General features: G+C 36.1%; 1 protein-coding gene across 1 annotated transcript in view; it reads right to left on the bottom strand.

Moving 5' to 3' along the window:
* Positions 1–25,920, bottom strand: part of SLC2A13 (solute carrier family 2 member 13) — a 360,021-nt gene that overhangs the window by 47,113 nt on the left and 286,988 nt on the right. The window lies entirely within an intron of this gene.

Raw genomic sequence — 25,920 nt, 5'->3', positions numbered from 1 at the left:
AAATATTTCCTAATTCACCTTGTGATTTGTTTTTTTTTAATAGTTGAAAGAAGAAACTATTTTTTAAAATATTTATTTATTCATAGAGACACACACACTGAGAGGCAGAGACACAGGCAGAGGGAGAAGCAGGCTCCATGCAGGGAGCCCGATGTGGGACTCGATCCCGGGTCTCCAGATCATGCCCTGGGCTGAAGGTGGCACTAAACTGCTGAGCCACTGGGACTGCCCTGTGATTTCTTCTTGACACTGTTAGTTACTTGGAAGTATGTTATTTAATTTCTAAATATTTGGGAATTTTTGTACAAGTTTTTAAGACTGTTTTCTAATTTTACTGTGGTCAGAGAATGTATTTCATATAAATTCAATTATTTAACATTTGTTAAGACTTGTTTCATAATGTAGTATACTGTTGATCTTAATAATGTTCCATGTTCATTTTACAAGAATATGTATTCTGCATTTGGTTGACAGTACTGTTCAAGTTTTCTGTGTCTTTACATTTTTCTCTGTAAGTTCTATCAATTACTGAGATAGTGAAAAACTCTCCAGTGATAATTGTGTTCAGTTTTTCCTTTATTATTTTGAAGCTCTGCTATTAGAGAAATACACATTTAAGATTTCGTATCTTCTTGATAAACTGGCCCCTTCAGTACTGTGATGTGTCATTCTTTACCTCTGATAATACTCCTTATTCTACACCTTCTTTATCTAATATTAACAAAATCATTCCAGCTTTCATATGATTCATTTGCATGGTATGTCTGTTTCCATCTTTTTACTTCTAGCCCTACATGTCTTTATATTTAAATTGCTTTCTCCCAACTCCCAAGAGCAAATAAATTTTGCTTTTTAAAAAATCTACTCCTTTTTATTTGGAATTTCTAGATGATTTACATTTATTGTAATTTATGGTAGTTTAAATCTACCATCTGTTTCTTTTACATTTATCCCAACTGATTTTGGTTTTTTGTTTTTATAGATTTCTGCTGCCTTAACTGGATATATTTTCATGTTCCATTTTATCTCTTCAATTTGTTTCTTAGCTATCATTTTTTGTTTTCTTAGTCATAATTGCAGGTAAGCATTTATTTTGATGTAACATTAAAACTTTCTTTTATTACAAGTATGTTCAAGTATGTTAAAAAGACAACTGATACTTAACAAACCTTCAACAACTATAAAAACATGGCTAATTCTTTTCCACCGAACTCTCATAACTCTCACCTCTCCTAAATTATTTTGATGCAAATTCCAAATATACTGTCATCTAACTATTTCAGTATGTACCTCTGTAAGGACTTTTTAAAAATATAAAAATAATATAATTATTTCACTTAAGAAACTAACAATAACAGAAATTAACAATTAACAATGGTCTGCTTTCTTCAGAGCATTATATAGTGAATCACAGTTCAGATTATCCTGGTTGTATTTTTTAAAGATTTTTTTTTACATTGTGTTTGAATTAATATTCAAATAAGATCATTCCTTGCAATTGTTTGGGTTTTTTGGGGGAGTGGGATGGGGTAAAAGAAAGTCAGGGAAATTTTAAAACACCTGCTGCTGCCATTTCCATTCCTGAATCAAGTTTTATTTAAAATTTAAAATAGTAAGTAAAAATATTTAATTTGCCATATTAATTAAGCAGAGCTCCTATACTATATGCATTTTAAAATTAGACTTCCTTTTTTGTTTTTTTTTTTAAAGTAGACTCCATGGCCAGTAATGGAGCCCAGTGTGGGGCTTGAACTCATGACTCTGAGATCAAGACCTGAGCTTAGATCAAGAGTCAGATGCTTAACCGACTGAGCCACCCATGCGCCCATGGAGTTTCCATTTTTATACTGAAGAACATTACTTTTAGTTATTCTCTGAAGCCCACACTGCTGCATCTCTGTGTTCTGAAAGCTTCAATTTGGACAATTTCCAACATGACTAGTTTCCTATTTCTTCATCAATATCATATTGCTAAATTCTTTAAAGTCATAATCACATCTTCCAAGGGGAGGAAAAGTATGCACGAACATTTTCTTAAATTCTGTCTGCACGGGCAGCCCTGGTGGCTCAGAGGTTTAGTGCTGCCTTCAGTCCAGGGAGTGATCCTGGAGACCTGGGATCAAGTCTCACATCAAGCTCCCTGCATGGAGCCTGCTTCTCTCCCTCTGCCTATGTCTCTGCCTCTCTCTCTCTATGTGTCTCTCATGAATAAAAAATAAAAATTAAAAAAAAAATTCTGTCTGCACTGTGCTACTCATTATGGCAAGAGTTAAATTAACTTCAAATGTGAAGACGAGGGATGAGACTTCAAAAAAATTAATCATTTTATGTAGATAATACTATTGGGAGTTTTAGTGTTATTATCTTATCTCCCAAGGAAAAGAACTACAGATGTAAATAGCAACTGATAATTTATAAGGAATAAGCTTATCAAAAATATTTAATGAATTATTCATAATATCCTCATTGTAGTTTTTTTAAACTAGCCTAAACTTTTTACAAAAGGAGGAAAAAGTGGAAATATCTACTACTTTAAGAAAAACACAAGAATGCTTGAGGTGGTTTTATTATGTCAAAAAAACATACTGACTCAATAAAGAAATTTAAATTCTATTAGTATTATTATAATTGTATAAAATTTAATGATAATGTATTGATGAAAGTTTTTACAAACTTAGTGCATTTGTGGGAAAATTAACTCTTTTTTCCTTAAATACTAGCATGCTTAAGAAAGAAATTTTTAATTTTACCTTTGCCAATTAGAAATGCAATTCCATCCAATTTTATACAATTGGTTAAGTCAGGAAGATATACTATATTGTGGAAATAAGATTTATAATCAGGTGGGTTTTCTATTTATTCAAGGGTACAAATCCTTTCCACATACATTTTCATTTAACTTCCTTAATGATCATGCAAACAAGTGCTATTATTTCTATTTTAAAAATCAGCAAGCTGAGACTCAGAGAGGTAGACTACATGACCCAAGGTGTTACTCTAGTTAGTTTGTGAGTCCAGATACATACCAAGGTTTGTTTTCTGACTCTGTTATACAAAAGTGCTAAGCTGCACACTGGTTTTTACATTTTCTGAAAGAAACTTCCTGAAAACCATATACTCAACTATAAGTCAGAAATATAAAAAGAGGAAATGGAGTAAGGCAGGGAACACTGTGAGCTGTGATGGATATGATGTTGGTGTGGCCTTTATTGTTAACTACTGCCATTTCCACCACAGGTTTCTGAAAAATGTCTGACCTTCTCCAATAACAGGGAATCATCCAGAAGAATAAAATTGAGAGATTCTTTGTTGAAACATCTAGAAGTCTGGAGGCTGGAGCACTCTCTTTTTCCTTATTACCGTTCTTTCAATAATATTCCCATGTACTGAGAGATTTTGACATGCCACACACAATGCCTCACAGAGAGAACAACAGTATCCAACTTTACCCATGAGGAGCTTTCAGTGGGGGACAGTTAGAAGCAAACAGGTATAACCATAATTTACAAAAGAAAATAATTATAGCTTATATACAAAGTACTAAAAAGCGCTTGTGTTTAAGTGCATGAGGATAGAGTATTTTAGACTAATAACTGAAAAGTGTCTTAATATATGCTAGCTACAATGAAATAATTTCTTATATTTCTAGTCTAGGAAAAACAACCATTATTTTAACTAAGTTGTATCACAGTCCACCATTCTATGAAAGAGAGCTAATGTCAAATAAACATAGCATTAAAAACACAGAAGTAAAACAATGTGTTAATATTTATGTTTTAGAATCAATTAGTGATTGTACAAAGACATAGATTTCTAAAGTATTTTCTCTTCAGTTCTGAGCCTATTTTTTGCATAAGAAATTCAATATGATGTTCGAGTCTTACTCAATTAGCTATACTGCAGACTCTACAGTGTTTATAAAATCCCAATTGTAACATGAAATCCATGAGGCATATAATGTGTCTTTGACTGATATTAAACTAAGGTCTAAAATAGTTTTACTAGAATTTCTCCACTTCTTTTTAATTTTTGTGAACTAGGGGTTTGTTTCTGGGTTTATGCTTTATTGTCATGCTCCTCAAATTAGACTATGCCGATGTGCTACAAAGTAGAACAGTATTATTTTCTAAGAATAAACGTTTTTCTGGGGGATGAGTAAGATGGTGGAGTAAGAGGATTCTACACTAACCTTGTCCCATGGACACACCGAGGTAACAGCTGTATCTATGCATCTTACTCTGAAAATGACCTGAAGACTGCTACAAAAAAACTTGCATAATTAATTGTTGAGAAGAGCACAACAAAGACATGGTTAAAAACTAACCCCCCAGCAGGACAAAGGAGGGGGACACCACATGCCCAGAGAAGCAGACTCCACACCAGACACTGGGGACCCATATTGATAAGACAAGTCCCCATTAACACCTGGCTTTGAAAACCAACCGAACTTAACTTCAGGATTTTTATTTATTTTTTATTTTAAAGATTTTATTCATTTATGAGAGAGAGAGAGAGAGAGAGAGAGAGAGAGGCAGAGACACAGGCAGAGGGAGAAGCAGGCTCCATGCAAGGAGCCCGACGTGGGACTCGATCCCAGGACTCCAGGATCACGCCCTGGGCTGAAGGCAGGTGCCAAAACGCTGAGCCACCCAGGGATCCCAACTTCAGGATTTTTATCAGCAGGGCTTAACTCTGGGAGAGGCACAGGAAACTGAATCCTCACCTTTAAAAATACAGAGTAAGTAACTTGGCCTACACAGCATAGAAATAGTAGTTCAGAAAGTGGCCAGGGTATATGTGAAGGAGATTTATTACTCATCTTAGAAAGTATACTGGAGGGGCAGAGATTTTCAGATTTGTCTGGAAACAAAAGTGATAGTGGGTGTCATATCTCACCCTCTGCCCCAGCCTAGATATTAAGACACCTGCAGGAGGCAATACTAGTACTCTCCATCCACCTTGCTAAACCATGAGCCCCAACCGCACATCCCCTGCAAATGTGCCACATTCAATCCACCTGCTTTGGCATCCTTCCAAAGTGACCTGCTCTACCACAGACTGCAGGAAGCCCTGGCAGGGACTGGCATCACTCCAAAGCAACTCCTACCCTAGTCATGGGGGGACAACCTTACACACCAGTGCACTGTCAGATCCAGCAGCCCCACCTGTTAGCTGGCCGCTCAGGGAGCAAGACCTGCCTACAGTGCATCCCCAACTATGGCAGAGAGGATCACTGCACACAGTACGCCTGACTGCCAGCCTTGCCCACCAATGAGCCCCTGGCAGCCTCAAACAAGCCTCCCAACAGCGCAGACACCAAACCTGCCCAGTGTGCCCACCAGAGGCAAAGCAGATCATTGCAGTCAGCTAGGCTTAAGGCAATCACAGCTCAGGCAAAAAGAGAGCCCACAGAGCCCACATAAGGGATACTTCTGGAACATCTGGGGTACTGGTAACTAGGGGAATTGTGCTACAAGGCACCACAGGACTTCTCTGACACAAGGCCAGTGCTTTCAAGACCAAGAGAGGTAGCTAATCTAATACATAAAAACAAAAACATAGATTTAGAAAAAAATGAAGAGACAAAGGAATATGTTCCAAATGAAAGAACAAGAAAATATCAAGGTAAAAGAGCTAAATGTAACAGAAATAAGCAATACACTTGATAAAGAATTCAAAGTAATAGTCATAAAGACACTCACTGGACTTGAGAAAAGAGTGGATGATCAGTAAAAAGTTCACCAAAGAGAAAGAAAATATAACAAAAGAATCAGCTAGACTTGAATAATTCAGTAACTGAAATGAAAAATAAACTAGAGGGAAACAAATGCAGATCACAGAATGCAGATGAACAAATCAGCAATCTGGAAGACAGGATAATGGAAAGCAACAAGGCTGGACATCAAAGAATAAAAGAATAATAAAAACTGAATTCAGTGACATCATCAAGCATAATAACATTCACATTATAGGGATCTCAGAAGAACAAATAGAGGATGGGGCAAAAAACTTATCTGAAGGAAGAATAGCAGAAAAATTCCCTAATCTCTATAAGGAAACAGACATCCAGATACAGGAGGCACAGAGAGCACTTAACAAAATGAACCCACAAAGGTCCACACAAAGACAAGTATAACTAAAATGATAGCGAGTAATGGCAAAGAGAATTTTACAAGCAACAAGAAAAAAGAAAATAGTTACAGACAAGGGCAACTCCATAAAGGCTGTCTGCTAATTTTTCAGCAGAAATTTTGCAGGTAAGAAGAAAGTGGTACATAATATATTCAAAGTGCTCAATCAAGGGCATGGGGGGGAGGGGTGTGGGGGAGACAAATTACAACCAATAATATTCTACCTGGCAGGGCTATCGTTCAGAATAGAAAGAGAACTAACTAAAAAGCTCCCCAAACAAAAGTTAAAGGAGTTCATTACCACTAAACCAGCATCACAAGAAATATTTTTTAATGGAAAGAAAAGGCCATGAAAGAAAATTATGAAAAGAAAAAATCTCACATAAAAGCCAACACACTAAGGGTATGAGATTAGTCACTTACAAAGCTTGTGTGGAGGTTCAAACATAAAAGTAGTAAAATCAATATATCTGTAAAAATTAGTCAAAGGATACACAAATCAGAAAGATGTAAAGTATGGTATCATAAACATAAAACATGCATGGGGGAATAAACATTTAGCATTTTTAGAATGTGTTAGAACTTAAGTGACCATCAACTTAATATAGGTTGTTATACATATCAGATATTACGTATGAACCCAATGGTAAGCACAAATAAAAAAAAAACCTGTAACAGATATAGAAAAAATAAAGAGAAAGGAACCTATGCATAGCATTAAAGAAAGCTATCAAATTACAAGAGAGCAAGAGAAAAGGAAACTAGAGGACTACACTCAACTAAAAACCAATTAACAAAACGGCAATAAGTATATACCTATCAAAAATTACTTTAAATGTAATTGGAATAAGTGATCTAATCCAAAGACACAGGATGACTGAATGAATAAAAATACAAACTATATGCTGCTTATATAAGACTCACTTCAGACCTCAGGAAACACAGCCTGAAAGTGAAGGCATGGAAAAACATATACCATGCAAATGGAAGTAAAAAGAAGAACCCAAGGTACCAACACTTTTATCAGACAAAATAGACCTTAAATCAAATACCGTAGCAAGAAACAAAGGGGCATTACATAATGATAAAAGGATCAATACAATAAGAGGATATAACAATTGCAAATATCTATGCATCCAAGACTGAGTGTATAAATACATAAAGCAAATATTAACAAACATAAAGGGAGAAATTAACAGTAAAATAATCATAATAATAGGGGATTTTAACACTTCACTTGCACCAGTGTATAGATCGGCCAGACAGAAAATCAACAAGAAAACAGTGGCTTTATACAACATATTAGATGAGATGGACCTAACACACACATACAGAACACTCCATACCGGCACATCAGGATACACATTGTTTCAAGTGTGCATGGAACATTCTATAGGACAGACCACGTTAGGCCTCAAAACAAGTGTCAATACATTACAGAAGTCTGAAATCATATCAAGTATCTTTCCTTTTTTTTTTTTTTTTAAAGATTTTATCCATCCACTCATGAGAGAGACAGAGAGAGAGAGAGAGAGAGAGAGAGAGAGACGCAGAGACACAGGCAGAGGGAGAAGCAGGCTCCATGCAGGGAGCCTAACGTGGGACTCGATCTTGGGGCTCCAGGATCATGCCCTAGGCTGAAGGCGGCGCTAAACCACTGAGCCACCCGGGCTGCCCTCAAGTATCTTTTCTGATGACAGTGGTATGAATCTATAAATGAATTACAAAAAATGTGGAAAAAACATGAAGGCTCAACATATGCTATAAAACAACGAATGTGTCAAACAAGGAATCAAAGAGGAAATAAAAGAATTCATGGAGATAAATGAAAATTAAAAAAAAATTGCGTTTGTGTGTCCCCAAAACTCCAGGGACAAAACAACAGCAATTTTATGAGAGAAGTTTATCGCAATACAGAACTTCTAAAGAAATGAATCAACGAAACAAGATAAGTGAGTCCAGAAATAAACCCACACCTATATGGTCAATTAATTTGCTACAATGGAGTCAAGAAAATATAATGGGGAAAAGACAATCTTTTCAATAAATTATGTTGAGAAAATGGGACAGCTACAGGCAAAACAATGAAACTGGACCACTTTCTCATACCATATATAAAAACAAACAAACAAACCACCTACAAATGGATCAAAGACCTAAATGTGAGACCTGAAACCATAAAAATCCGAGAAGAGGGCACAGGCAGTAGTCTCTTGGATATCATCTTTAGCAATCAATTAATGGATAGGTCTCCTCATGCAAGGGAAACAAAAGCAAAAATAAACTATTGGGAATATGCAAAATAAGAACTCCTGCACAGCAAAAGAAACAACCACAAAACAAAAAGGCAACCTAGTGAATGCAAGAAGATATCTGCAAATGGTATGTCTGATAAGGAGTTAATATCCAAAATCTTATAAAAAACTTACACAGGGACACCTGGGTGGCTCAGCGGTTGAGCATCTGCCTTTGGCCCAGGGCGTGATCCTGGAGTCCCAGGATCGAGTCCCACATTGGGCTTCCTGCATGGAGCCTGCTTCTCTTTCTCTCTGTGTGTGTCTCATGAATAAATAAATAAAATCTTTAAAAAAAACTTGTACAACTCAATGCCAAAAAACCCCTAACAGCTTAAAAAATGTGCAGAAGACCTGAACATTTTTCCAAAGAAGACCTATAGATGGCCTATGGAGACATGAAAGGATGCTCAATGTGATTAATCATCAGGGAAATACAAGTCAAAACCACAATGAGATATCACTTCACACCAGTTAGAACTGCTTGAATCAAAAAGATAAGAAATAAGTGTTGGTAAGGATGTAAGGGAACCCTCATACACTACTGGTGGGAGTGTAAATTGGTGCAGCCACTGTGGAAAACAGTATCGAGGTTTCTCAAAAAATTAAAAATAGAAATACCATGTTAAAAAAAAAGAAATACCATGAAATAGTAATTCTACTACTGGGTATTTAACCAAAGAAAACAAAAAACATTAATTCAAAAATACACACCTCTAAGTTTACTGCAGCATTATTTACAATAGCCAATATATGGAAACAACCCAAATGTCCATTGATAGATGAATGGATAAAGATGTGCTCTGTGTATATGTGTGTCTGCAAAGAAATATTACTCAGCCATAAAAAATGCGTTTTGCCATCTGTGACAATACAGATGGACTTAGAAGGTATAATGCTACGTGAAGTAAGTCAGAGAAAGATGAATACCGTATGATTTCACTAATATATGGAATCTGAGAAACAAACAAATGCAGATACATATGAAAAACTCCAGACATTTAAGTACAGAGAACAAACTGGTGGTTGCCAGAGGGGAGGTGAGTGGGATGGATGGGTGAAATACATAAAAGCAATTAAGAGGTACAAACTTCCAGTTTTTTTTTTTTTTTGGATTTTATTTACTTATTCATGAGAGAGAGACACACACACACACACACAGAGAGAGAGAGAGAGAGAAAAGCAGGCTCCGTGCAGGGAGCCTGACGTGGGACTCGATCCCAGGTCCCCAGGATCATGCCCCGGGCTGAAGGCAGTGCTAAACCGCTGAGCCACCCAGGCTGCCCCGAACTTCCAGTTTTAATAAACTAAGTCACAGCAGTGAAAAGTACAGCACAGGGAACAGAGTCACTAACACTTGGCAACACATGGTGATTACACTGACTGTGGTGAGCACTGAGTGATGTATAGAATTGTCAGATCAATATGTTGTACACCTAAAAATATAATAATTGTATAATAATTATAGTTCAATTAAAAAAAGTTTTCTTAAAAAAAAAAAAGTTTTCTTTTGCTCACTTAGAATATGCAGGATGAGGTAAGAGGTAATGGTGCTGAGGCTGCCCAGAAAAAAAAAATCAATGATAATAAAAACAATTATACTAAACTGACTATGGCTGTACTTTAGAATACATAGGAAAATTCATATACATTTAAAAAAATACTACAAACAAACAAAACCTGCCCTTTCATGGGTCTCTCTGGGCTAATTTGCTAGAACTTCTACACATTTGCCTTTACTCTACTTAGCTCTGGGGGATAAGCTGGTGAAAAGCAATGCTCTACTGAAGGCAAAGAATTCTGAACGTTACTAAATTTAAGAGTTTTAAAGATATTAATAAAAATGCTTAGAGGATCAGGTGCCATGAATTTGTTTTATATCTAGTACACTAGGTACGCTTGATCATTTATTTTATTTGCGGCAAGCATATTTCCATTCCAGTCAGTTTGGATTATTTCTAAACACCTTGAGGGAAAAAAATATAATAAAAGAATATGTAGGTTGTGTATGAGTTTTTTCTTCTTTTTCTTGTTTTAAAACAGCATACACAGAACATCTCATTAGATCTCTAATCTCTAAGATGAAAGAGTTCCCTAAATGTGGGAAAACTTCTTTGAACGAACTTCTTTGAACATCTCAGGAGTACTCAGAACAAACTCAGAAGGGCTAGAAAGTCACCTCACAACCAGTGAGTTGCATGTTGTATATTTTGGGGACTACTACCCCCAGACAAGAGACTACTGCCTGTGCCCTCTGTGTGTGCTGGGGCAGGATGGGGAGGTTGCCAGTCAAGGTGGCCCTGCTGCCAGAAGTCACAGGTAAAGCCATGGGAAGGGCAGCTCCATCCCTCCTTCAGTGGAGGAGAAGCTCTGCCTGCTTTGATTGTGGATCACCTGCTCCACAGATCTATAATACACAATAATTTATATTCTATTAGCTCCTCACTTAATGCAGAAAACAATTCCTGGCCTGAAAATGAAACTGCTGGACGACAGGACATGAAATATTTATAGAAGCCAGTTGAGGAAAGCAACTGATCACTGCTCAGGGGCTTCATCAAACAAAGACACAGGGACACCTGGGTGGCTCAATGGTTGAGTGTCTGCCTTTGGCTCATGATTCCGGGGTCCTGGAATCGAGTCCTGAATCCTCAAGCTCCCTGCAGGGAGACTGCCTCTCTCTCTGCCTTTCTCTCTGTGTCTCTCATGAATAAATAAAATCTTTAAAAATAAAAAAAGAAAATACAACAAAACACAACAACAAAGATACAGTGCCCTGCATGCACATTCATAGAGTTATCTGGGCACAGTAGATAATAACATTTAATGCTATATATAGTATTTAATGTTTGGCTTTTTATATGCTTAAAAAATATATTTAAAAAATATCTATAGGGATCCCTGGGTGGCACAGAGGTTTAGCGCCTGCCTTTGGCCCAGGGCGCGATCCTGGAGACCCGGGATCGAATCCCACGTCGGGCTCCCGGTGCATGGAGCCTGCTTCTCCCTCTGCCTGTGTCTCTGCCTCTCTCTCTCTCTCTCTCTCTCTCTGTGACTATCATAAATAAATAAAAATTTAAAAAAATCTTTAAAAAAATCTATATCCAGGATATATAGACACCAATACTAAATCTCTAAGAAAAACTCAAAGTTGTCAGTCTAAGTCAGTCTAATCAGGACTTTGTCAATATACCTGGTGGCGATTCTGTTTCCTTCAAAGGCAGCTCCCTGCCCAGCTCCTGGGCAACTGACAACACTCACTACAGCAAAGGCTGACTGTGGTCTCAGCATAGTTTCTGAGCTGGCTTCAAGATACATAGTCCTTGAACTTCTCAAGGCTTGTCTCATTTTATCTTCATTCTATTTTCCTCTAATTTCTTCTTTGCCTTTCCAGGAAAAGAGGATAACATTTTTCAGCTCTTTATTACCTACCAGTGCTTCCTGATTGACTGTGCACTCCTACTCTGCTGGAGAGCTTCCTTGGGTCACTCATCTGATCCAAGTGACGTCCCCAGGTGTGTAAGCCTCCTTCCCTTCCCTGGTATGCCAAATGAAGGAAACCAGAATATGTCTGCTTTATCTGTTTGCCTTCTCTTGTTAATCTGTCTTGTTACAGAGCCCTGCCCAGAACCTAAGATGAGGAGAGAAAAAAAAAAAAATTCCTCCTTTACATGAACATGGTATCCCAGAGCTTGCCTCCTTTCTGGCTCAGGGCAGACAGAAATAATCATTTAAAAGTCTTTAGACTTACAGTCAGAGAAAAATGAATACTGTAGGATTTCACTCAAATGTGGAATTTAAGAAACTCAACAGATAAACACAGGGGAAGGGAAAGAAAAATAAACTAAGATGAAAATTGAGAGGGAGGCAAACTATAAGAGATGCTGAACTCTAGGAAACAAACTGAGGATTGCTGGAGGGTATGTCGGTGGGGGCTGGGGTAACAGTGATGGACATGAAGGAGGGCATGTGATGTAATGAGCACTGGGTGTTACATGCAACTGATGAATCACTAAATTCGACCTCTGAGACTAAAAAAAAAATGTCAGACTTAATTGAACAGCAGTACTAAATATGTTTCCTGGTTTGATTGTAAAAGACATGAAATATTTCTATGTACCTTCAGAATCTCTATTAAAGGAGCAGAGCTGTAATAACAGATCAAGAACTATTTGCTAAAATGTTCATTGCTCCCAAGTATTAGATATCTTATGAATCAATGAAGGACTGACAATAATAGCTCAATTACAGAGAAGAAGATGTTCTGGGCAAATATATCCTTTGTGTTCCTAAGTTTAGTGTTACTAAAAGTAGCTCTGTGACACTGCCCAGGGCCAGGGCATTATTCTGCTTTGTCCACACCTTTGAAATTCTTTTTTGCGTGCATCTGCCTTGGTTGATCTCCCCCAGGTCTTTAGGAATATCAAGCTCTGCAATCCTATTTTAGGTAATAAGCAGTTCGGTCAATGTGTGTTGAATTAATAGACAGAATAAATGTAGATTTTAAGTTTCATACATGTTTTTCCTTAGATGATAACCACAGTTTGAACACACAGACATAGGAAAGTTTCAGACATTATCAACATATAAGATGTTGACTTTGTTCCCTTGATTCTCCTGAGCAGAATTCTGGTTACCTGTTTCCTAAGCCAAATAACTAAAACTTGGTAATAGGCCTGCATAATCAAGAATTTCCTAAAAGCTCAATGTTAAAACAAATAAGCTGATTTTCTGTTACCAATCAGTCAACCAGCTTGCACCCACAGGGGAAAAAAAAACCCAAAACAACCAGTATAGTTACAGGAACAATAGTTTCACATCCCTGATGCTTCCAAAGTTTCAATAGCTTGTGTGGTTTAATAGATGGGTATCCACGCATCACATATCAGTGTCATTTTTAAGTTTCCAATGAGATTTTTGTCAGAAAAGTAATTTTCCTTAAAACATTATTCACAAGAACCAAGATATTGAGACAACCTAAATGTCCACAGGTAGATGGATTAAAAAATAGTGTGTGTGTCTGTGTGTACATGTGTACACAATGGAATACTATTCAGCTAAAGAAGGAAATCCTACCATTTGTGATAACATAGATGAACCAGGTGGTCATTATGCTAAGTGAGATAATTCAGATGTAGAAGGACTGTGTGATCCACTTACATGTGGAATCTGGAACAGTCAAGCTCACAGAACCAGAGAGTAGAATTGTAGTTGCCAGCGGCTGGGAGGTGGGGAAATGAGAGGCTGATCAAAGGGCACAAGCTTTCAGTTACAAGATAAATAAATTCTGGGATGTCATGTACAGCATGGTGATTACAGTTAATAATACTGTACTGAATACTTGAAATTTGCTAAGAGAGTAAATCTTCTATGTTCTTACCTCACACGCAGTAACTACGTGAAGTGCTGGACATGTTAACTTGATTGTGGGAAGCATTTTACAATGCTGTATATTAAATCATCAAGTTGTACATCTAAAAAAATCATGACGTATGCCCTTAATATATTCAAATTTTGTCACTCATACCTCAATGAAGCTGAAAAAATTAATAAAATTTCATGAGCTTTAAAAGCTCATAAAATAATGACTTATAAGTGACTTTATAGTTTGGACAAAATCTGTTCCTCTTCCACAGTGGAATACAGCTTATCTTGCTTTCTCAGTCAGAAGAGAAGAGGTTCTGCAGAATCAACAAAAGTGCCCCAAATCCCAGGGCCATAACAGGGCTCCAATGTCATATGATGTCATATGCTACAGCCAGGTCCACACGAGGTCAGGTATAGTTCTACTCCACATTTTCTTTACCCTGTGACCAAGCTAACAGAACACCTTCTATTCTGGGGCACTGCCAAGTTTACTCCAAAGGAAAAAGAAAACATGACAAATCCTTGCTCTTAAAGCTTTGGCTTAGAAGTGGCATGGACTGGTTCCACTCTCATTTCTTTGGCCACAGAAAAGTCATGTGGATAAAACTGAACAGGCCAGAAATACCTAAACCTACCCTAACTAGTGGGGCAGATATTTTGAACAATAATACAATCAATCACACTTGCCAAGAACAGAAGATAGTTACATAAAGAAAACATGATGCTATTATTTCTAGTTAGATAATGTTCCCTGCCAAGTGTTAATATCACATTCATGCCAACTGATTTTTTAAAAATATATTAAATGTTTCGAAGAGAACTGTATCTCACTATGTGATACCATGTCATATCCACAACTAGGTATCACATAAAGTCATTCACACCTAAAATCATTGCCATGATGCTTTCCATACCTATAAAAAGCATCTGTAAATACTGAAGTAAAATTCCTACATAAGGCTGACAGTTGTATTCAAACTCACATTTCCAGTATCAGCTCCAGTCATGCATTTTCCTTCCACTTATTCCCACTGTTCCCTTGACCCCCCTTTTTCTGAAAAATCCCAACATCTCTAGACTCCATCTCTGCAGTAGCACATCTTCTGCTTAAATGCACCATTATTTGATGAACTAAGACTTGGTACTGTTATTTTTGTATTTACCAAGCATATATAATTCAAGCCTTGGCCCTGTCCTTGCACTAGTCTCAAAGTCTAGTTAGTCTTATTTTTAGTGAGAAATAACTGACAGACTCCTTTTCAAATGAAATACTACCTGAAAAGTAATTTTAAAAACATAAAAGAAAGAAGGACTGCACTAGAAATGTAAAGTTTGGGCCTAAGAAGATGTATAGTCAAACATATTATGAGTATTACTACTTGGACAAAACTGTTAAAATGTGTTTATTATCACAATAAATGTCAACTGAGAAACTGGACAAATTAACATGGAGGGATATAAATTATTCAAATATGTTTTGCTTTCCTGATTTGTATACTTTGCAACATAAACAGTATCATTCTGTAATAAAGTCATTAAATTCAAGAGAGGCTAAGTTTCTAGGCTTGAAGAAAGAATATAGAGGCATATGAATTACTTACTGATAGATGAAACTTACATATTGTAGAGCTATAGATCTTAAAGGGAGTATCTAGCATAATGACTTCTATTCAAGTAAAGACATGGAGGAAAGTGTGATTTAAAAAGCAAAATGGATTAAAATATTCTGCATTAGATTCTCTACTTCTCTAAAATGTATGCTATAAAAATTAATTATGAACTATATTACTGTTAATTTAGAAGCATAGCTTGAGGATTTTAAATTCTTAATATGAGTAACTAATAAAAACATCAATCCTGTATGTGAATATATTAAGATGCTGATATAGCTTACTAATTATAAATTTCTTTTTCTAAACACAAAATGGATATGTATCTTTAAAAGTTAAAAAAAAAAGTGATGAAGAGAAAATCCTATTTTGGCTATTTGGCCTGGTTGCATGATACACCTGATCTTATACTGTCACCATAAATACACTGCTTCCCTTGCACACTTGCACACCCATGAATATTCTGAGGACATGTGCTGAATATTTCTTTCTGTAATTTTTTTTTGTAAATTTATTTATTCATGAGATACACAGAGAGAGAAGCAGAGACATAGGCAGAGGGAGAAGCAGGCTCCATGCAGAGAACCCGATGTGGGACTCGATCTGGAGATTTCAGGATCAGACCCTGAGCCGAAGGCAGATGCTTAAGCGCTGAGCCACACAGGCGTCCCTCTTTCTATAATTTTTAAAAAGTAGTTTTCATGTAGTATGACTACATGTAATATATAGCATGCATATACTTGAAGGACATGGTTAAGTTTTATTTTTTATACTTTTTTAGTGTGTTAGTTAGTACCAGGTAAACAAAACTGCATCATTCCCATTTTTCTTTTAGAGATTCTCTTTCCTGGAAATAGATACAAATGAAGAAGATTTCACTAAAGTTGGAACACCATATCCTCTCATTTGGAACTGCAGTACTTTCTTTTTTTTTTTTAAGATTTTATTTATTTATTCGTGAGAGACTCAGAGAGAGAGAGAGAGAGAGAGAGAGAGGCAGAGGCACAAGGCAGAGGGAGGGAGAAGCAGGCTCCATGCAGGGAGCCCGATGATGCGGGAATCGATCCCTGGTCTCCAGGATCACGCCCTGGGCCAAAGGCAGGGATCCCAGCACTTTCAAACCCTTATTTTCCAGTGATGGCAGCACCCCCCCTTTTTTTGTCATTTAACAATTACTGTTGAACTCCTGAAAGTACAAGGCACCAAGGTATTAAAAACAGTGCACGAGGGCAACTGGGTGGCTCAGTCAGTTGGTTAAGCGTCTGCCTTCAGTTTAGGTCATGATCTCAAGGTCCTGGGATTGAGCCCCACATTGGGCTCCTTGTTCAGTGGGGAGTCTGCTTCTTCCTTTCCCTCTACCATTCCCCTCACCTTGGGCCTGCTCTCTTTCAAATAAAGAAACATATAAATAAAATCTTTAAAAACAGTGCACGATACAAACGTTGGAATTTATAATCTAGAAGCAAAGATACATCCATACCCAAATCACTATCATAGAAGACAGTATAATTATCATAGAAGTTAGCAGGAAAGTGCTAAAGGGCAAGCAGGGGATATAGTAAGGATTGTTTCCTGGGGCTAATCAGAGAGACTGCAAGGAAAAAGTGACATTTGATTTGGGCAAAAAATAATGGTTGGAAGTCAGACAGAAGGAGGGAGAAGGAAGGTAAACTCTAGGCAGAAAGCACAGTGTGAGGAAAGGCATAGAGGTGGGAAATCACAATGGATATTAGGGTGATAGCAAGGGATTTAGGTTGAAAGTGGTTTTGTCCACTTCTGCGTGGGAGGAGTGGGATGTTGGGAAGATAGTCTGGGTGTTGTATCAGAGTGCAGCTTTGAGAAAAATATCTCTGCTGAACGAATACAATAAACCAGGCATTCAGTGTGAGTTAGAACAATGAACTGCCAAACAGGGCCTCTATCTAGCTATTTTAGTGTTCTAATTACAGAGCGAAAATGTTGTATTATAGGAAACAAATACTGAATCAGCACATTAAGAAAGTTTGCTTCATTAGCAATACTTTTAAAGAGTCAGGATGTTTGAAGCTCCAGAATAGATTATGGTTTTGTGTATACAGAGAGCCAGGAGACAGGGAGGTGGATGAAGAGGCACACAAATAGAAAGTATTTTAATGCCCTTACCTGTTGGCAAGTGCTTATTCTTATCTAGAAAATGTGTTATTGACAAATCTAAGAAAAAAAAATTAGGACAGGATATCTACCACTAATATATTTTTTTAAAATATTTTATTTACTTACTCATGAGAGACACATAGAGAGAAGCAGAGACATGGGCAGAGGGAGAAGCAGGCTCCATACAGGGAGCCCGATGTGGGACTCGATCCCAGGACTCCGGGATCATGCCCTGAGCCGAAGACCAATGCTCAATAGCTGAGTCACCCAGGAGTCCTTTTTTTTTTTTTTTTTTAAAGATAACATTTGAACAAGGTTTAACATTTAAAAGTGTCTTTGGATATACTTTTTTTTTTTTTTAAAAAAGATTTTATTTATTTATTCATGAGAGACACACAGAGAGAGGCAGAGACACAGGCAGAGGGAGAAGCAAGCTCCATGGAGGGAGCCCGATGTGGGACTCACGTCCTGGGCCAAAGGTAGGTGCTAAATCGCTGAGCCACCCAGGGATCCCCTGGATATACTCTTAACAGAATCTTTACAAAAAACATATTGTTCTCCACAAGTATATTATTCCCATTGTACAGATGGGAAATAGGGCTCAGAGAGGCCCAGGTTGTCCAGGTGCTACTTACAAACCAGCAAATGATAAAGGCTGAAATTAGAATTTACTTGACTCTAAAATGTGCATCTTCTTATTATGCAACTGTTGCTCCCTTAAAAGTGGTGGACTTACTGGCTTTGGACTTGGAGAAAGCTATTGAGACCCTCTACACATCACTGTCTTCACCTGTATAAAGGGAATGAAAATCACACTTCACAGTAAGTTTACCATTCTACAAGCTAATTCTCTGCTCTAGTTCTAACTTCTTGTGCATTTTTTCATTTATTACTTTTAATGTTCTATTTTCCACTTATGATTTCTTCTTAGCCCATTAGTTAATTTTAAGTTAATTTTTTTTAAGTTTCCAAGCTAAAGTAGAAGGAATAATAAATATCTTTATACTACATTGCAGTTTTACTACATTTTGTTTAGAAAACATATTTTGCATAATATCAATTATCTGGATTTACTCAGAATTTATTAGTACATATTTATACAAATTCACTGAATTTATTCTTTGTGCTTGAATATGGTAAATCTTCATAAGTATTAAACGTTTGCTTGAAAATAATAAAGTTCTCTGTAAATTAGGTTCATGATTCATTTATATCAAGCTTGTTAAGTTTTCTGAATTTTCTAATTTGTTTTTTGTTTTCTTAGCACTTACCTAATTTTTTTTCACTATATTTCCAACCTTTCTGTGATTATGTCTTGTAAACAGCATTACAACTGCATTTCAAAAAAATGCATATGAAGATATGTCTTTGAAAGGTGTGTTTAAGAGTTTTATTTTTACTATAATAATTGCATTTATATTTCATTCTGATTTTCTATTGTTTCTCTTAACCACAGTTTCTCCCATAGTTTTCCCTTTTTCCCACCCTCCTACTTAGATTCTTTTATTTCTTTCCTCCACTAGTACATTTTATAAGAGATTACATTTACATTTTAAAAAAATATTTATTTATTTTATTTTAGGTGGGGGAAGCCATGCATGCCCATAAGTCGGGGAGGGGCCGAGGGAGACAATCTTCAGACCCATACCCCTGAGCACTGAGCCTGAGGCAGGGCTTGATCCCAAGATCCTGAGATCATGACTTGAGCCAAAATCAAGAGTCGAAGCTTAACTGACTGAGCCACCCAGACACCCTACGCTCACATCTTTCACACCTAAAATTAACAAACCGAAAAACTAAGTATAATCACTATTTGCTTCTGGAAACAAAGGAATGTACAAGGCTTTTATCTAAAAGTTGTCACACCCCCTTTCATGCTATTTACCTAGAATTTTAGCTTTTGAAGGTTCTTATTTTTAGCAAAATTTGCTTAAGTATAACATTTGTTATATATGTACATACACACATACATGCACACATATACACACATAGTACACAGATCATAAATGTACAATTTTCAGTATAACTGACAAAATTATACTATTTCCTTTATTTCTTTCAAACATTTTAAATTAAAAAAAAATTTTTTTTTTAATTATGATAGTCACAGAGAGAGAGAGAGAGAGAGAGGTAGAGACTCAGGCAGAGGGAGAAGCAGGCTCCATGCACCGGGAGCCCGATGTGGGATTCGATCCCGGGTCTCCAGGATCGCGCCCTGGGCCAAAGGCAGGCGCCAAACCGCTGCGCCACCCAGGGATCCCCTCTTTCAAACATTTTAAAGTCTCTTTCATATCTTTTTTTGTAGTGCAAGGTTGTTTAGGTAATTCATTCCTCACTATCTATTTGTGCTTCTTTCCTTCATTAATTGATGTAGTTTATAATTTTTGACCATCCTCTTACATTTACTGAGTTGCCTTCCATATAAGTCTTATGGGTTGTGAATTCTGACAACTGCGCGTTAATTTCTGAAATGGCTCTATGGATTATCTCCAGTTTGGGACACACTTTTTTTTTAGTGTTCATATTTCTTAATTTATGGTTACCATGTTACAAAGGCACTGTGACATTAGAACCCATATTTCCCCCATAGTAATGGGTTCTGGCTTTCCTTTTGTATGTGTGACACTATTTCTATTCAAGGTCCTAAGTGGGCAACAGAGAAGTTTACAGCTTTCCCAGCCCAGCCCGGCAGTTTTTCTTGTCCCTATTCAGAGCCTATATAGCACTGCATAGCTTCAGAGACAAAGCCCTTAATTAACTGTTTTAAATTTTAATAATTTTATGTTGTACAGTTCAGTGACATTAAACATATTCACACTGAGGTATGAGGCAATCTCCAAAACCCTTTCATTTTGCAAAACTGAAACTTCGTGTTCATTAAACAACTTCCTATTCCCTCATTCTCCCTGCCTGTGCCAATGACCATTCTTCTTTCCATCTTTATAAATTTGACTATTCTAGGTAACTCATATTACTGGAGGCATGTTTTCTTTTTGTGACTGGCTCATTTCACTTATCATTATGTCTTCAAGATTCACCCATGTTGTACTATGTGCCAGAATTTCTTTAAGTCTGAATAATGAACGCATCATTGTATATATTACATTTTCTTTATCCACGCATCTGTCAATTCACACTTGGGTTGCTTCCATCTTTTGGCTATTATAAATAATACTGCCATGACCACAGGCACTCACTATTTCTTGAGGCTTTTGCATTCAATTCTTTTAGGATACGTACTCAGAAATGAAATTGTTAGATGATATATAATTCTATTGCAAAATTTTGTGAAACGACCACACTGTTATCCATAGTGGCTGCACCACTTTACCTTTCCATCAGTAGTGTAGTTTCCAATTTCTCCACATCCTCCATGACAATTGTTATATATATAATATATATGCAGTATATATTTATATATATATTAAAAACATTATTAAAAATATATATGTATTTTAATATAAATATATATTTTTTAATAGTAGCCACCCTAATGGGTATGATGTGGTACACCTCATTATAATTTTGGTTTGCATTTCCCTAACAATTAGTGATCAGCAGTTTTTCATGTGCTTGTTGGCCAACTGTGTATCTTCTTTAGAGAACTGATTTTTAGGAAAAAAAACTTTTTACTGAAATTTAACTAGATATTAGAAAAGCATGCCACTTAACATTTTGCTTCCAATTTATTATAGTTGATTATGTAGGCAAATAGTTTTCATTATGTTGAGGCAATTCAGAGTTCACCAGAATCATCATACTATCTCCATCATGACTGGTATTACCATTCTACCTGGTGTCTTTTCATGAAACCACCACATTTAAATCAGGATAGTTGGCTCTGAATTTCCCCAAAAGTTGACCCTGAAACATCTATAAACAGTGAATCTCAGATGTGAATCCAAGGTAATGGTAGATTTTGCCTGGAGAATTCTACTCCAAGTAACTGTATAAAACCTATCAACCAACAACAATATAGCAATTGCTATTTTACCTATAAATGGAAAATCTGCTGTAGGAATTTTTCATGGCAAACATCTTGCCTTTTTTTTCTATCTTTCTAGCACAGATTGAAGGAACCAACCACAGTGGCTAAGCTAAAGGAAATCTGTTACTCAGCACAGAAAAGAGCGAGGAAAACTGTCTTTTTTTTTGAAGGAGAGTAGTAGAGTTTGAAATTATTCAAATATTCTACAATATAATTTCTCTATATATTTTGTTTAGTTCTTTGTGTTTTTTCCTAGGTATTATCTGTACCTCACTTTTCTTTTAGGAGTGAGCACACTCAAGGAATAATGTCCTAAGCATATGAATAGGTTAACATAAAAGGAGTAATAGAAATTTCTATTAAAAAGTTGTACAAGGGATCCCTGGGTGGCGCAGCGGTTTGGCGCCTGCCTTTGGCCCAGGGCGCGATCCTGGAGACCCGGGATCGAATCCCACGTCGGGCTCCCGGTGCATGGAGCCTGCTTCTCCCTCTGCCTATGTCTCTGCCTCTCTCTCTCTCTCTCTCTCTGTGACTATCATAAATAAATAAAAATTAAAAAAAAAAAAGTTGTACAATCTGTTACTTGCAAACAGTAAGAACAAAACTCCTATTTTGAGGCCTCTGACCTCTGGATTTCAACTGAGGATGAAAGAAATGTCTAATTATAGTGTCCTCTTATCATTAGTATACATTTCTAATATGTTAAGTATGTAAAGTATGGGAAACTACACATACAGATTTCATGACATATTCATAATTCTAGACAAGCAAGCTTTCAGATTTTATCTACTGAAAAAAGAATCATAAGAGTTAAAACTGTAAAGTATTACATCCAGAAATATCTAATCAATTAACTCACTAATGAAGCCTGGCTGATGAAAATTATACACTGAATGTTTTTAAAAGAAGCTCTTTCAAGTTTTCATTTTAAGTAATAATTGCATTTCTTTTACATATTTCTCTGTAATTAATATATTTAAAATGTAGTCTGGATTTTCAGTTGAATACCGTATAATTTATTTCTACTTCTTTGCAGTAATTCCCTAATAAAATGATTAATGACAACAGCATAATGATTAATGACAGATTATACTTTATAGCTTCTAGGAGATACAAGTAATTAACAGATTTCATTGCCTTCATCAGTTCTATGAGGCAGATGGAATGAGAGCATATTATTTTTTTTTATAGGACTTTAGAATACATAAGAAGTTAAGGCCAAATAGAATAATTTTTACATATTTACTGTGTCCATGGACATTGAATAAAAGTTCATATAAAATAATATTTACATATTTACTGTGCCCATGGACGTTGAATATAAGTTCTATACAAATATTTCACTTATGTATCTATTACAAACCAATGTACTCTTTCAAAAAGAGAAAGATTTATAGCTTTCCTAGATTGGTTACATGACAATTACCAACTTTTATCATTACTTTGCTTTATTTTACTAAACTCCAGGAACATATGCAAAGAAAACAATAGTTGCATGAAAGAATTGAAAGTAATATTAATTCATTTTGACTTGAAGATTTTCTTTAAGTTTCAGAGTTTGAAAATTACTGGTGTAGTTAAACAATATGCAATGGGAGAAACTGCCTTGGAAATATGTAGGAATATCTGTCTCAAGAGCCAAACTTCTACAGCTTAGAACAGAATTGGGCCTGAATCTGAATTTCCTAAAGTCTAGGCATGAGTGCTTTCTACTTTGTGAAACATAAAGTTGCAATGTTTTGTGTCCCCTTTATCGGTATATGTTGCAAAGTAATATAGTTGTGAAAATCAGTTTAAAAGAACTGCAGTCATTGACTATAAATGCACTCACTCTATAAGTTAAAAGTAAGACCTATTCTTTTGCTGTGCAAAAGCTTATTATTTTGGTGCAGTCCCAATAGTTTATGTTTGCTTTTGTTTCCCTTGCCTGAGGAGACATATCCATAAATATTGCTAAGGCTGATGTCTGATTATTGCCTATGTTTTCTTTCAGTTATTTTATGATTTTAGGTCTCACATTTAGGTCTTTAATCCATTTTGAGTTTGTTTTTGTGTGTGGTGTATAAAAAGTGGTCCAATTTTATTCTTTTGCATGCAGCTGTCAAGTTTTCCTAACACCATTCACTGAAGAGATTCTTTTCTACATTGTATATTTTTGCCTCTTTTGTCATAGATTGACCATAAATCATGGATTTATTTCTGGACTCTATTCTACCCCACTGATCTATGTGTATATTTTTGTGCTAGGACCATGATGTTTTGATTACTACAGCTTTGTAATATACCTTGAAATATGGGATTGTGATAACTCCAGCTATGTTCCTTTTTCTCAAGATTGTTTTCACTCTTAGAAATCTCTTATTTCATACAGATTTTAGGATATTTGTTCTAGTTCTATGAAAAATGCAATTGGTATTTTGATAGGGATTGCACTGAATCTGTACATTGCTTTGGATAGGATAGACATTTTAATGATATTAACTCTTTCAATCCATGAGCATGATATAACTTTCTATTTGTCTATGTCATCTTTGATTTCTTTCATCATTGTTTCAGTTTTCAGAGTACAGGTCTTTAATTTCTTTGGTTAAATTTATTTTAAGTTTTTAAATTCTTTATGATGCAACTGTAAACAGAATTGCTTTTCTTCTATTTCTGCTACTTTGTTATCAGTGTATAAAAATCCAACAGATTTCAGTGTATTAATTTTGAATCCTGCAACTTTACTAAATTCATTTATCAATGTTAGTAGTTTTTTGGTGGCCTAAGGTTTCTATATATGGTATCACGTCATCTGTAAATAATGGCAGTTTTCTTGCTTACCAATTTGGATGCCTTGTATTTCCTTTTCTCGTCTGACTGCTGCAATTAGTACTAATTAATTAATTATAATTATATTACATTTACTAATTAATTAGTACTAGTACTGTGTTGAATAAAAGTAGTGAGATGAACATCCTTGTCTTGTTCCTGATCTTAAAGTTTTCAGTTTCCCACCATTTATTAGGATGCTACCGTTTTCATATATAGACTTTATTAGTTTGAGGTATGCACCCTCTAAACCCACTTTGTTTCAAGTTCTTATCACGAACAAATACTTTCTGTCAAATGTTTTTTCTGCATCAGTTGAAATAATCCTATGATTTTTATCCTTCCTCTTGCTAACGCGCTGTATCATAATGAATGGTTTATGAATACTGAACCATGCTTTCATCCCCAGGATAAAAGCCACTTGCATAGCAAAGGAAACCATCAACAAAACAAAAAGACAACCTAGTGAATGGGGCAGATACCTACAAGTGATATACTTGATAAAGGGTTAACATTCAAGATATATAAATAACTTACACAACTCAATACCAAAAACCAATCTGAAGTTAAAAAAAAAATGGGCAGACATTTTTCCAGAAGACATACAGATGGCCAACAGACACATGAAAAGATGCTCAATATCAATAATCATCAGGGAATGTAAATCAAAACATGACACAGCACCTCACATCTGTCAGAATGCCTAGTATCAAAAAAATAAGATACAACAAGTGTTGATGAAGATGTGGAGAAAAGAGAAACTTTGTGCATTGTTGGTGAGAATGTAAATTGGTGCCTATTATGAAAAACATGGAGGTTCCTCAAAAAACTAAAAATAGAAATACCATGTGATCCAGTTATTCCTCTATGAGGTAACTACCCAAAGAAAAAACAGTAATTTGAAAAGATAGATCTGGGATCCCTGGGTGGTGCAGTGGTTTGGCGCCTGCCTTTGGCCCAGGGCGCGATCCTGGAGACCTGGGATCAAATCCCATGTCGGGCTCCCGGTGCATGGAGCCTGCTTCTCCCTCTGCCTGTGTCTCTGCCTCTCTCTCTCTCTCTCTCCCTGTGTGACTATCATAAATAAATAAAAATTAAAAAAAAAAAGAAAAGATAGATCTATGCACCCCAATGTTTACTGTAGCATTATTTACAATGGTCAAAATATGGGAGCAGCCCAAGTGTCCAACAATAGATGACTGGTTAAAGATGTGGTATATGTACACAATGGAGTATTACTCAGACATAAAAAAATGAGATCTTGCCATTTGTGACAACATGGGTAGAACTCGTATTATACTAAGTGATGTGAGTCAGACAGAGAAAGACAAATACCATATGACTTCGTTTATATGTAGAATCTAAAAAACCCACAAATGAACAAACTAACAAAAAAACCACTCTTAAATACAGGGAACAAACTGGTAGTTGCTGAGGGACGGTTGGTTGGGGAATGGAGGAAATTGACAAAAGGAATTAAAAGTATAAATTTCCTTTACATAAAATAAAGAAGTTATAAAATAAAGAAGTCACAGAGATGGAATGTATAGCATAGAGAATATAATCAGTAATAAAAAGATCTCATT

Source organism: Canis aureus, chromosome 25 (assembly GCF_053574225.1).
Source record: "Canis aureus isolate CA01 chromosome 25, VMU_Caureus_v.1.0, whole genome shotgun sequence".
NCBI lineage: Eukaryota > Metazoa > Chordata > Mammalia > Carnivora > Canidae > Canis > Canis aureus.
Note: the sequence above shows the minus strand (reverse complement) of the source record. Positions and strands in the feature narration are given on the sequence as shown.